Raw genomic sequence first — 13,535 nt, forward strand, 5'->3', positions numbered from 1 at the left:
GCTTACCTCTTTCAGAGAGGAGAAATTGGGTGATTCTGTGTAGAGAAGTTAGTTGCGACTAAACCACAGCCCAGTGTTTCTCTGGAGAAAAACTCTCTCTGTGATATTTGTTGTAGCAAAAAATAAAATTTAAAAAGTGTGCATCTATACCTTGCACAGTAGCCAGTGGTCTTCTGTGGTTAGTTCAGTTTAACTTGAAATTAGTTCATAGTAAATGAAATTTAAAATTTGATTGCACAGTCATACCAGCCGTATTCCTAATGCTCAGTGGCCACACTGTCCATGAAGAAGGTTCTGTTGGGCAGTGTGGAGGTGGGAGCTTTCACGCATGTGCGCGAGCTCCATTCTTAACAGTCTCTAGAACAGGGCTCATGTCATTCCCACCTTAGTCCTCACAAAACTTAAAACCTTAAAATCACTCAGCTCCTTAGAAGTGTGCCTCTTCTGCGAAGCAACCTTTGATCCCTCCCTCCCCATTTCTCACCCTCTTCACCTAAGCTGTCCCATGGCCCTGCCCCTGCAGCCCATGGCCTCTGCCTCTACCTCCCCAGCCACCCTATGGTGCTTCATGGAGAGAGCCTTTCACAAACCATGCCCTACATGAGGGTCACGGACATTCCTTCCATTTATTCAAGCAGTTTTCTCCCCCATCTCCAAGAATGGGCCATGTCAGACGCACCAGGATGCTGTAGGGGTGACCCGTGTGTGAGAAATAACAGTTGTCCCTGCTGACGTGATGACACTGCCTCCGGCCCTTTCCAGGTTAACAGGCACGGCAGGTGCTGCAGCCAGACCTGCACGTTCCTCTCCAGAAGCCCCTGAAGGTTTAGTGCAACACTTGTGCCATCTGAGAGCAAATGGCTAATGGTCACCAGCTCTTACCAACCAAGGATGAGTTTCATCACCCTGCTAAGGAGATTTAGCAGGAAAAATGAAAGCCCTGATCTGAGCCTTGAAAATATGATTGAAATTATTGGCCTAGTGGGTAACTAGTGTAGCTGTGCACCTATTCCTTCCCCATACTTCTCAAACCTCAGAGAGATTGCCGCTTCTATCAGGCAGGCACTGACCCAATGCCTGTCATAACACAACAGCACTTTTGTATATGGCTCATGAGTCTATGGCTCAGTGCGTGTCCAGCTGCTGTGGGCAGGCCTGCCTAACTCAGCTGGGCTTGCTGGTGTATCTGTGGGCAGCTGGCAGGTGGGCTGACATGGCTTTGGCTGAAGGGATGGAGCTCTGCTAGGCAGATCCCTCACCTTCCAGGGGGCTGGCCTGTGAAGTCTTCATAGTGAAGAGAGCAGAGAAAGAGAGTGAGCAGAAGCTTGCAAAACCTCCACAGAACTAAAGCCCACAACTGGCATTCCATCATTTCCACCAAGTTCCATGGGCTCACCAGCGTCATTAGGTAGCCCAGAGTCAACAGGTGGGAAAACAGACGCCATTCCTTGGTGGGTAGAGCTGCAAAGTCATATTGCAAAGGGCACAGATCCAGAGACAAGTGAAGGATTGCGGTTGTCGTTCTCAATATAACAGCTTTATTGAGATAAAATTCACATACCATACAATTCACCCATTTAAAGGGTACAATTCCATGGTTTTTGGTATATTTACAGAATTGTGCAATCACCACCACAATCAATTTTAGAATATTTTCTTAACCCCAGAAAGAAATCCCATACCCATTAGCAATCACTCCCCATTTCCCTCCAGTTTCCCCTCACCCCCATTGTAGGCAACCACTAATCTACTTTCCATCTCCTTAGATATGAGGGCTGTGGCTACTTTTGTAATCCATCTACCCACACAACCTCTCCATCCACAGGACTGATATGAAATATGCTATTCTGTGAACAGGAGAACTCTGGTCTAGTTGGATAAATAATCTAGCTTCTGTTTCTGTTGCCCCAGGGAGGTTAAGCTAATGGGTACTGAGGCCAGAGCTCACATTCTATCATCAGAGATCCTAGCCTTGATCTGAAATGGCCTCTCCTCTCCTCCATGGAGGAGACACCCATTCATTTCCTAGGCAGAGACAACTGTCCTCAACCAGGAGCATTCTGGCCTGAAATTCCATGTAAAAGCCACAGGAACCTCTAGGTTCAGGAAAGTTCAACCATATTTTTCTCTCATTTTTTCCCCCTCCATTCTTGTCCATCTGCAAATGGAACCAGGAGTGTTGAAATGCTGCAAAAAAAAAAAAAAAAGAAAGAAAGAAAGAAAGAAAGAAAGAAAGAAAGAAAGAAAAAGAAAGAAGAAAAGAAAAAAAGAAAAAAAGAAAAGAAAAGAAAAGAAAAGGAAAGGAAAGGAAAGGAAAGGAAAGGAAAGGAAAGGAAGGAAAGAGAGAGAGGTTCTCACTGTATTTCTGATCCAAGCAGAAGCAGAAAGTGCCAAGGGATCTCATGGGAGGACCTCTTCTCAATGATTTTCAGTTGAATTTTTACAGGCCCATGAGGTTAGGATAGTTAAACAAACTTTGGATAAATGCCGCTGGCTTTTTATTCATTTATGAACTAACCCTTCAATTCTTTTGAGGTTCAACCATCAGCACTTTCTACAGAGCCTGAAAACAAAATGTTTCAATATGATTGGAATACACAGTGTTCAGAAAATGTCATAAAATGGAAAATAAAAGCCTGGCATTTCATTTAATAGAATTATTCAGAGACTTCTTCATAAATTTCGTTTACACAGAAATTCATTTGGGTCAAGTTGAGTAAATCAGCAAATTAGCTAAGCCGATCCCTGACTTAATTCAGCAGCATTTCAGAATTCCAAACTTTCTGCCCAGTTGGCTCTGTCTGCCTGCAGATTTCAAATGTCTCCCCATGAAGAACAGCCAGGAGAAAACTGTAAATTTGATCCTCCAAGCGAAAGAATCCATTGAAGACCCGCTATCCTATCGTGGGTTCGACAAAGCTGCTGGAACGAAATGGGGTCTTATGAATAACGTCAAGATCGTCTTCTCAAACTGACCGCCCCCCTTGCTTCCTTTCCGTTTCACAGGAGGACAGCTGGAGCCAGACAAACTCAGAGACATTACATCAGGGAGAAACAGGGAGGGGGGAAGAGAGAGGTGGGGAGAGAGGGGGAGAGATGGAGAAGGAGATAGAGAGGGGGGGAGAGAGAGACAGGGAGAAAGAGGGGGACAGAGAAAAAGGGGGAGACCAAGCACCCAGCAGCACACATGGCATTCGTAAAATGTTCGTTTTTCCAGAAGTATCCAAGAGATGGGGGAGAGAAGCAAGGAGAGAGGAGAGACGAGTGGAGATGCAGCCTCCGTACAGCACCTAGAAGTGCTTTGTTTGCTGAAAGAGAGAAAAGCTCCAGGAACACAGGAAAGTGGGCTGAAGGGGGGAAGCCAGGCTCCTCTGCCAAACCAGCCTTTTCTCTGTAAAGCTTTTGTTTCTTCAAAGGTGCCATAAAGCCTGAAAGGAAAAGAAATGAGGAGCTAGAATGTTATTCTTTTCAGATCTTTCTCTTGCTGTTGACTGTGATTTCAGGCAGCACGACCTGCCCACCTTGGCTTTGCTTTCCTTCCCCACCCCACTTTGGTGCCATGAATGAAGTTTATCAGCCAGTGACGGGCTTGTAGTTAGCACTCCAGGTAATAGCATACACAGGATGCATTTGTATGGATTCCTTTACACCTTGAAAAGTGACATCTTGTCTTGGACTTCCGTGTTTCAAAGACTTACTTGAGACTCTTTTGCAGAATCCTGGAACTGCAAGAGTCCTTGAGGACCCACAGAGTGTAATTGTTAAGCCACGTGCCAGGAAAAAAAATGCATGCAATGCCAAACCTTCTTGATTTGTCCTAGAATCTTAAACTTTTGCCTAGGAACTTTAGATGCCTTCTAAATATATTTTGGCTCTTTCCCCAAGAAGAGGAATAACAGAAAAAGGTGACTAGTTAAGGAGCATGTTTTCTTTTCACCCCACACCTCAGGTTTTATGATCAAAAACAAATAAACAAACACCTCCTTGCGAGTTCTGCCCTCATCTGTTCTTGCACTTTCTCTTCCTAACCGCCATCCCCTGTTCTTCCTGCAACTGCCAACTCCACCATCCTTGATCTTTCTAATTCACACTTGAGTTCGATATTTGAGTACCTGTGATTCCAGGCGTTGTGCAAGGCCCTGAGAGTGCCTGGGTGAGCAAGACACAGTCCCAGTCTCCAGGCACCTCCTGGGCCAGTGAGAGAAATTGTGATACTGTGTGATACACTCTCACCGGAGGTATATACTCAAGCTTCCCAACACCTAGAGCAGAAAAGCACTGACTTTATTAGGGAAGTTAGAGATGATTTCATGGGGGAGGGGTGCTATTTTAACAGGATATTAAATATGAGGTCAGAGTTTTCAAGGCAGAAAAATGAGAAGAAAGTGTTGCAGGAACAGGAACAAACCAGTGCAGATGATGGGTCTGGGCAGCTCATACTGTGTTCAGGAGAGAGTTCCTGCAAGACCAAAGCTCAATGCCTGCAGTGCAGGGGAGTAGAGAGAAAAACCCAGTGTGGCCCCTAGCAAAGGGTTGAGTATTCCTGGAGGAATCTGGGCTTTTGAAGTACCTTGGATGGTACTACTAGGTGGCTGAATGGTGACTGGAGAAGTGGGAGGGTCAGGAAGTCACTGTGATCATCTAAGCACGAAAGGGGCAGATATAAGAGGCTTCAGAGGTAAATGGACATGACTCAGTGACTAGTGGACAATAGAGAAGGACTCAAAGGAAAGACTGAGGATGCCTAAGAGGTCTAGATAACACCAGAAAGTTAATGGTGATGACATCACATCGACCGTGGAGCAAAACTGTGGGAAAGCTGTGAAGGGCAGGGGATGAGAAAGTCGGAGAAAGTGACTCAGCTTGTCCATAGTCAAGGAGCCTGTGTGATCCACTTGAGTGGAATTATTCGGGAAGCCAGTGAAGGGCAGAAATGATTCTGAGGAAGGTCTGTGGTCTGGAGCGAAATTTGTGGCATTTATAAGCAGGTCAAGCACAGCCTAAAGTCTTTGAAAGACTGAAATGACTCAGAAACATTCCATAAAAGAAGGAACGAGCATGAAGTATCATGACAAGTTACTGATATAACCTGCAATAAGATACAGGCCTTGTCTTCAATTCCACTCACCCGCCCCCTGCAAAGGGGCAAAGGATGCACACGTACCAGGAGACAATGGACGTCAAACCAATAAATGCAATAAATTGTCATGAGCCACTTAAAAGGGTGAGAGCACTGACTGATTGTATTGGTAGCTCATAGTAGAGTGTTGAGTATAGAAGATGAGAAAGAAAGAGAGGAGGACAGGGAGGGTCTCTCAGGAGAAGAAGGTTAGAACTGGTCTCTGAAGGCAGTAGGAATTCAACAGGCAGATGAAAGGTGGGAGAAGAGCCCAGGGGACAGTAGGAATGGAGCCATGGAGGTGTGAAACAGCCATTTTTTTTTAGCTGGGCCTTAGCTGGGGACATAAGAAGGGCGTGGAGGTCATGGTGAGAGGCTGAGGATATGCCCAGTGACCAGATTATGGGGAGCATTTATTCCAGGAAAAGAAATTTAGACTTCACCTTAAATCAAGGGATAAATATCAGAGAATTAGGCAAGATGGTAACACGGTTAGGTTTGCAGTTTGGAAAGGTCATTTTGGCATTTGATGGAGGGAGATTTGGAGAGGTCTGAGATGTAAGGAAGGCAGATTGATCAGAAGGCTATTCTAGTCATAGATGAGAAGAGTAATGGTTTGAACTACGGGTGGGAGAAGAGAGAGACTACGGATTTTAAGAGGAGAAAAGAGCATCAGTAAAAATTGGTTGCTGGTGCAGCTGTTGAGGAATGAGGTAATTAAGAGAAAAACATATCTCTCAGTTCCAGCTGGGGGCCTGGTGGACATGGGTGTTGTAGATCCAGATGGATAACCAAGGCTGAAAAGCTGTTTAGGGAATGTGGTGAAGCAAGATGTAGGGAGAGAGGAGTTTGAGAAAAGTGACCATCAAGCTCTGCAGGGGTCTCCATGTCATGATCATTGGCATGTCTATATTGGGCCCTCAAATGACAGTTTTTACCATTAAAATGCCAAAATACAAATCATCACATTAATATATATATAATTAATATATATTATATATTCTAATCTTTATTTACAGATATTAACCCATCTTCAACTTCTTTCAAATTTTTAGTAATCACTTTACTGCTAGAAAACCAACTAGACACAGCTAAATTCACTGAACAACAAAGATAATGTTACTACAGGGGTGTCTAGTTGACTACCTCATCAATCCATGCCAGAACCCAAATTCCTTTCTATCTATTCATTCAACTTCCAATTTGAATTTTTATCATTGTATGAAATTAATGTAATGGACAAAAAACACAAAATTTACACAAATAGTAACTACCAGATAGTCCAAATTTTTTCTGAGCATAATAATGTCTTCCAGAGATGGAAATATGGATTATCTGCAAATAATTATCCAACAACTATTGTGTAATGGCATTACTCATCTCTTTCCTGGGATAATATCATCATTGAAAACTACCATGTGTTTGCTAAGCAAACCTGTCACCTCTTTTAGCATATTTACAGAGTAAGTTTTATGACAATTCTCTATTCTTCTCAAACGCCAAGCCAAATATTTGTTCGCCTAGAGTAGCTAACAAAGCTGATACCACCACCACCAAAGGGAAAAAAAAAGATAACTGAGAATAATTTAAAATATAGAACTTGAATTTTTTTAATTAAAATAGGAAACTATTAAAATGAACTCTTCAAAAAAATTTAAAAAAAATGCACTCTTCATTGGCATCCATTTCCTGATGACCCAAATCTATTAAAAGGACCCCAAGAAGAGAGGACATAATAAAAATAAAGGCAAGAGAGGGATGAGTTTCGAGAAGCACAGGAAAGATGAGACAGAAATCCTCTAAATGCACAACTTCAAGACCCCAAATAGAATCATTTCCCTTCTTTCATTTCAGAGCTTGAGATATGTCTTCACGCGTCACTTTACCAGTTTCCTTTGCCTGGGAGTTCTGCTTCCATTTAGGATATAGAAAGCTTCAAAGGTCTTTGCTCCCACACAAACAATGAGGGGGGAAAAAAGGTTAATCTATAAGTCTTACATTTTCTTGAGATGATGTTACAAGGCAACTAGGTAAACTGAAATCTGAATGGTGACAAGCCTCTCTGAGGAAACATAAGACATACTAATGCCTTTACCTCTGGCAATGCATGGATAAAAGAGGAAGGCACCATAAAAGTAAGTAAAAAGAGGAAAACTGTAATTTTAACAAACTCTCAAAGATCCAGAGTGGGCTGAAATGAGAATTTTAAATCCTTGACAGCCTTGAACACAAAAGACGTCCACAAGCCCTCACCAGTTCTTTCCATAGGTCACTCCTAGGTGCTTGCAAGAAAGCCTGGAGAAGAGAGAAGACCTATATGGGTCCCTCTCATCAGTATATGTGCACTAAACCCTATTTCCTAAAACTTTCTCTCATATTAAGGAAAAGCCTTAAACTTCTGAGGAAGGGACAGGAAACCCCTACCTCACTCAAAGACAGAAGCAAGTATCTACTGTCTCTATAGAGAAGGTAGAGACAAACTTAGTTCTCCCTACACTAAACTGGAGCCTTGAAGTCTGATCCTGGGAGAGTGGCAGGAAACTCCCCTACCAAAGACTCTCTTATACAGCAAAATTTGGTTACCCAGGGAAGAGTGGCAGAACACTAAGGAACCCCTTTTAAAGTACACATATACAGCTTGCCTATGACTAAGGCTCGACTAGGAGAGCTAGGAATCATCCCCTAATCTCACCCTGAGACGTATGCCAATAGTAGTCTTCTTGAACTGTGAAGCATAGATATTGCTGAAAGCTCAAGATGTGAAAGGGACACTGAAAAACACTTGGGCATTCAAAGCCATGACAAGGAAAAAGATTGTACCAACCCATCAATGGAGGAATTTCCAGTCTGTGATCCATCAAATATAACTATAACAACAATAAAACCCAAATACAACCCAGTTAGTGACAAGATTGACTCAACAAGCCACAATAATGATGCAGCAGTGGGAGGTGTGTGTGTGGGGAGTGTATGTCCATTTTGAATATAAATATATTTAACCTCAGTATCCACTCTTCTCCTACATTTAACATCCTTCATTCAATTAAAAATTATAAAACACATGTGTACACACATGCACACACACGCAGACACACAAGCTAGATAGCAAAAGAAACCCTTCAAAAGGTCAATAAAACAGTCAATAAAACCAGACCAAGAGATGAACCAAATGTTGAAACTAATAGGGAGCAGCTTCAAAGTAACTATATTCAATACCTTAAGGATCTAATGGAAAAATACACAATTTGCATGAACAAATGAGGGAAGAACAGCTATGTGATGGGGACTAGAAAACAGAGTCAATGGAAATGGTAGAAATAGAAAATGATATCAGAAGTAAAGAATTCCTTCAATTGATACAATGGCAAACTAGACAGTAGAAATGATAGTAATAGGGATCCCTGGGTGGCGCAGCAGTTTAGCGCCTGCCTTTGGCCCAGGGTGCGATCCTGGAGATCCGGGATCCAATCCCACATTGGGATCCCGGTGCATGGAGCCTGCTACTCCCTCTGCCTGTGTCTCTGCCTCTCTCTCTCTGTGTGTGTGACTATCATAAATAAATAAAAATTAAAAAAAGAAATGATAGTAATAATAATAATAAAATAGTGAATTTTAAGATAAATCAATAGAGAATATCCTGAAAAGAAAGGGAACTAAAAGCAGTAGAGTCAGGGAAGAGAAACAGACGAGAACTACCAAGACCTATAGGACAATATCAAGTGTTCTAAGTCACTTGAACAATCCCAGGTTAAATAGTGAATGGGGTAGGAGAAATATTTTAAGAAATAATGACCAAGCATTTTCCAAAATTCATAAAAGACAATAAGACACAAATGAAGAAGTTCAAAGAACTCTGAGAAAAAATAGTGTCAGTACACACACACACACACCATGATCAAATCGTAAAACAAATGAACAAACAAAAATAGTGAAAATCTTGAAGACAAAGAAGTTTTATATAGAAACAAAGATGAGAAATGTCAGAGACTTCACTGCAGAAACTTTGAAAACCAGCAAATAAGAGTGACATTTTTAAAGTGATGAGGAAAAAACATATTGATCAATACTTATATAGCCAGTAAAAACACCTGTTAAACAGAAAGGAAAATGAAGACTATTTCATAGAAACAAAAGCTGAGAAAATTTATTATCTGAACTACACCAAAAATAAGAAAATGAGAGAGAGAGAGAGAGAGAGAGAGAGAGAAAGAGAGAGAGAAGTGAAAGGAAGTTCTTCAGACAGAAGCAATATGATACCAGGCATGCAGACCTCTCAAAAAATGTTTAAAATGTCGGTAAATATAAATACTTTTTTCAGATTTTTAATTCATTTACTTTTTAAAGATTTTATTTATTTATTCATGAGAGACACACAGAGAGAAACAGAGACATAGGCAGAGGGAGAAGCAAAGTCCTCGAGGGGAGCCAGATGCAGGATTTGATCCCAGGACTCTGGGACTCACCTAAGTGGGAGGCAGATGCTCAACCACTGAGCCATCCAGGCATCCCATATTTTTAATTCATTTAAAGGATACTTGATTGTCTAAGGCAAAGATAACAAAAATATTTTGTGGGTTTACAACACACATAGAATACACGGTATAACAACATAGCACAAAGGAGGGGAAAGAAGAAATGAAAGAAAAAAAAAAAAAGAAATGAAAGTTTACTGTTGTAAGATCAGAATGCTCTACTTTAAGTGGTATAGTAGTATTGCAAGATGACTAAAATAAGGTAACGATATATATTGCAAGCCTGTAGAAAATAGAAAAGTGGTATAACTAGCAAACCAATTGTGGAGATTAATTTAAATGATTAAAAATACTCAATTAATCCAAAAGAAGACAGGAGATGAGGAAAGAGAAACAAAAATAGGCAGAATAAATAGAAAACCAGTAGCACCCAACTTCATTAGTACTTTACCCAATCTTATCAGTAATTACATTAAATATAAGTGGTTTATATACCCCCAATTAAAAGGCAGAGATCATCACATTGGACAAAAAAAGCAAGACTTAACTTTACACTATTAATAAAAAATCCATTTTAAAAATAAAGAGACAAAAAGTCTAAACGTAATAGAATGGAAAATAAATATCATGAAACACTAGTTAAAAATAATAAAGCTGGAGTAGCTTTGTTAATATTGGGTAAAATAAAGTTTGATCAAGATTATTACCAGAGACAAAGAGAAGTATTAGATAATTATAAGGAGATAATTTGAAAAAGAAGTTACAACTTTATTAATCGTGTATGTGCTTAATAATGGAGGTTCAAGATACATAAAAAATTATAAAACTGAAAAGAGAAATGAAAAAATTCACAATTATAGTTGGAAATTTCAACTCTAAAATATTGTCAGGAAGTATCCACTCATTCTGCACTCTCAAGAGCTTATAGTCCTGTTGAGGGCAGAGATACCCCTTGTATTTTGTATATCTCTTTGGTTCCATGTGTGGAACCCTAATTAATGTCAGAGCAGCAAGGCACAGTGTTCCATGTGGGAAAACATCAGGACCCATGCAGTCACATTGTGAGTGTCCCTGGCTTCTTCAGTATTTTTCTGGGCCACAATAACTTTGGAAGACTTTGGCTCCTATTTTGCCTTCCCATAACTTAAATGGTTATATGGGATGCTGAGAATGAACTATACTTTGTAATGATTAATCACCTACTTTGTAATGATTAATAATAACACATAACAATAACCCAGACAAATTCAGAGTCCACACAGCCCTCAGGCTAAGCTTCATATCTTTAACTCTCTGAGACACGTTGATTTAACCATAATCACACCAATGCAGGTGGACAAGAGAGAATGGGAAATTTGCAAGAAATCTTTTATTAACTCATGATTAAAATATTAGTAATAACAATAATAACAGAAATTGCTAGAAAGTGCCTCCAGATTCCAAGAACAATGCAAATAACTCTGCATTGTCTCCTTCAATCCCGGCCACAGTCCTCTGAGCACAAGTAGCCTCATTTTCAGAATGGAGATCATGAGACTTGAGGATGTTACACACTGCCTGCCCAGGTCACTCCACGGGTAAGTGGTAAAGTTGAGATTCAAACCCAAGTTTGCCTGAATGAGCAAATCTCACTTGAGTATGGTGGTTAAGAACAATGACTGTGAAGCTGAATATTTACTGACCATTTCCTTTGCTTAAGAAGCCAATTAGGGGGCACCTGGGAGGCTCAGTGGTTAAGCATCTGCCTTTGACCCAGGGTGTGATCCCGGGGTCCTGGGATGGAGTCCCTGTGGGGAGCCTGCTTCTCCCTCTGCCTCTCTCTCTCTCTGTCTCATGAATTTTAAATAAATATTTTTTTAAAAAAAGAAGAAGAAGAAGAAGCCAGTTAGAAACTATGAAGACACGTGGGCTAACAGAGCCTTTACGGATAGTCCGGTGGCAATGCAAACAGCTTCTAACTTAGGAAGCCGACTCCCAGGACCACGATCAGAGGCCACAGGTAATTGGAAGGAGGTTGTTGATGGTCATTTCAAAGGGCAAACAGATTAAAATCTACTCTTTTGCCTTCCCCCAAACAGCACTTGTTCTCAGGGATGGAAAAAAATATATATAGCCTTTAAATTGACTTCACCATCTGTTTTGAATAATTTTGCATAATGCGAATAAGCCTTTTAATTCATCATCTCAGATTAGAATCAGAATTTTTAAAAGGAGATGCAAAGATTGAATTCAGTCCTCCTGAATCAATCAGAGAAACAGGTGGGGAGACACCATTTTTCCACTATCACTTATTTATTTAGGGGATAAATGAGGCAAAACTGAGTTTGGGGCCTGAGGTATTTTTAGTCACTTTCCAAAGGATTGTGGTTGGAGGGTTATGGGTGCTTCAGAATGTGAGCATCCCAAATGATGCCGGGGATGGGGTGCAGCTGTGCTGTCCACTTCTTCTAGATGTTCTACCAAGGACCAGCCAGGTGCGGGGTCATCCCAGCAGGGAACCTCAGGTGATCCCACAGGGCACACTCTGAATCGCCCCACTGCAAGCCACACACTCCAATTCTGCTCCTGGCTGCGCCAACAGCCTGCATGTGTTTCCTATCGCCAGGCACACCGCCCCTTCCCCCACCACCTCCGCACCCAGCACAGTCAGAGACCTGGCCTCCGGTCCCAGGACTCATGTGAGGCTGTGAACAGTCTGGACTGTCTCTGATATATGACGTGAGAGGGAAGAAGACCGTACAGGGCAGGCTGCAAGGGTTACTGAGCATTCCATCTCCAACTTCCTGCCTCCCTCCTCTGGCAGCAAGGACGGGCCTGGCTTCAGATGGGTCGCCGTGGCGGGTGTATGCGTGCAACAATGGGCAAGAGGGTGTCTCTCGGCTAACCCACTCAGTTAGAATATCAGCCTGAAACAACCCACTCAAAACCTTTAAAACTCTATTAAATTTCTATGTATTTTCCTTTCGTAATTAATACGTACGCTAGCTTTACAAAATGTGTGTTGCTGGTATGGGGACACAACCAGTTAACAGTATCGCATTCCAAGTATAATAAATAATTATTTGAGTATTCAGGTCAGCTGGAACCTACACCTTTAACCAGAATGACACTTTATTTATTTTCTTTCATCCTTCTAGTATTTTGATGAAGAATATATGATGGGGCGGGGGGGGGGGGGGAAGAACTTGGTTTCCAAAGGGAGCAGAACCCTTATCGTCTCACGCAGCCATAAAAATTGTATTTTGACAAAGCCCACCAGCTGCACAAGGACCAGATTCTAATTAACACTGCCTCAAATCTCTCTTCTTTTGTTTAGCATCTTTTTTTTTTGTCATGGTTCAAATTGGCACAGGCATGGAACGTGCGCTCACAGGAGAATTTTAATTTATTGATGCTTCTTGCCCTACTGTACATTCCGGCTCCTATTTGAGGGTAATGGATGAAGCAGATGTTTGACACCGCAGCACCTCTTCATAACTTCACTCTTCAAAACCAGTTTTACAAGTACTTACTCGCATGGGTTCCCATTGACACAGGAAGCTGAGGTCATCGTGAAACATGAGGCTGGGGCAGGAGCCTGAACTCATGTGCTCTGCAGCTGGGCCCCCATCTTCCGAGCACGTTACCGATTTATGAAACAGCCATAATTTTCAGCTTATGGACAAAGAAATAAAAGTGTTGACACCATTATTGTAACATCTGTGAAGGGAAAAATATGAGCCGATTTCTAAGTGCACAAATGGTACCAGAGTTATAAAGATTCTTTTATGCTTAATTGTATTCATTATCAGCAGTAATTATTTCTAACACAAGCAGTTTCTTCCAATTTAATGTCAACCTAAAAGGTTAAGACCTTATGATAGAGTCATTTCTACCTCATGATTTGTTGGGTCTGCAAAGTTAGGCTAATTGGTAAAGCAAGAATTGCTTCTGAGAGCTCTAGT

The sequence above is a fragment of the Canis lupus genome, chromosome 28, assembly GCF_003254725.2.
Source record: "Canis lupus dingo isolate Sandy chromosome 28, ASM325472v2, whole genome shotgun sequence".
Taxonomy (NCBI): Eukaryota; Metazoa; Chordata; class Mammalia; order Carnivora; family Canidae; genus Canis; species Canis lupus.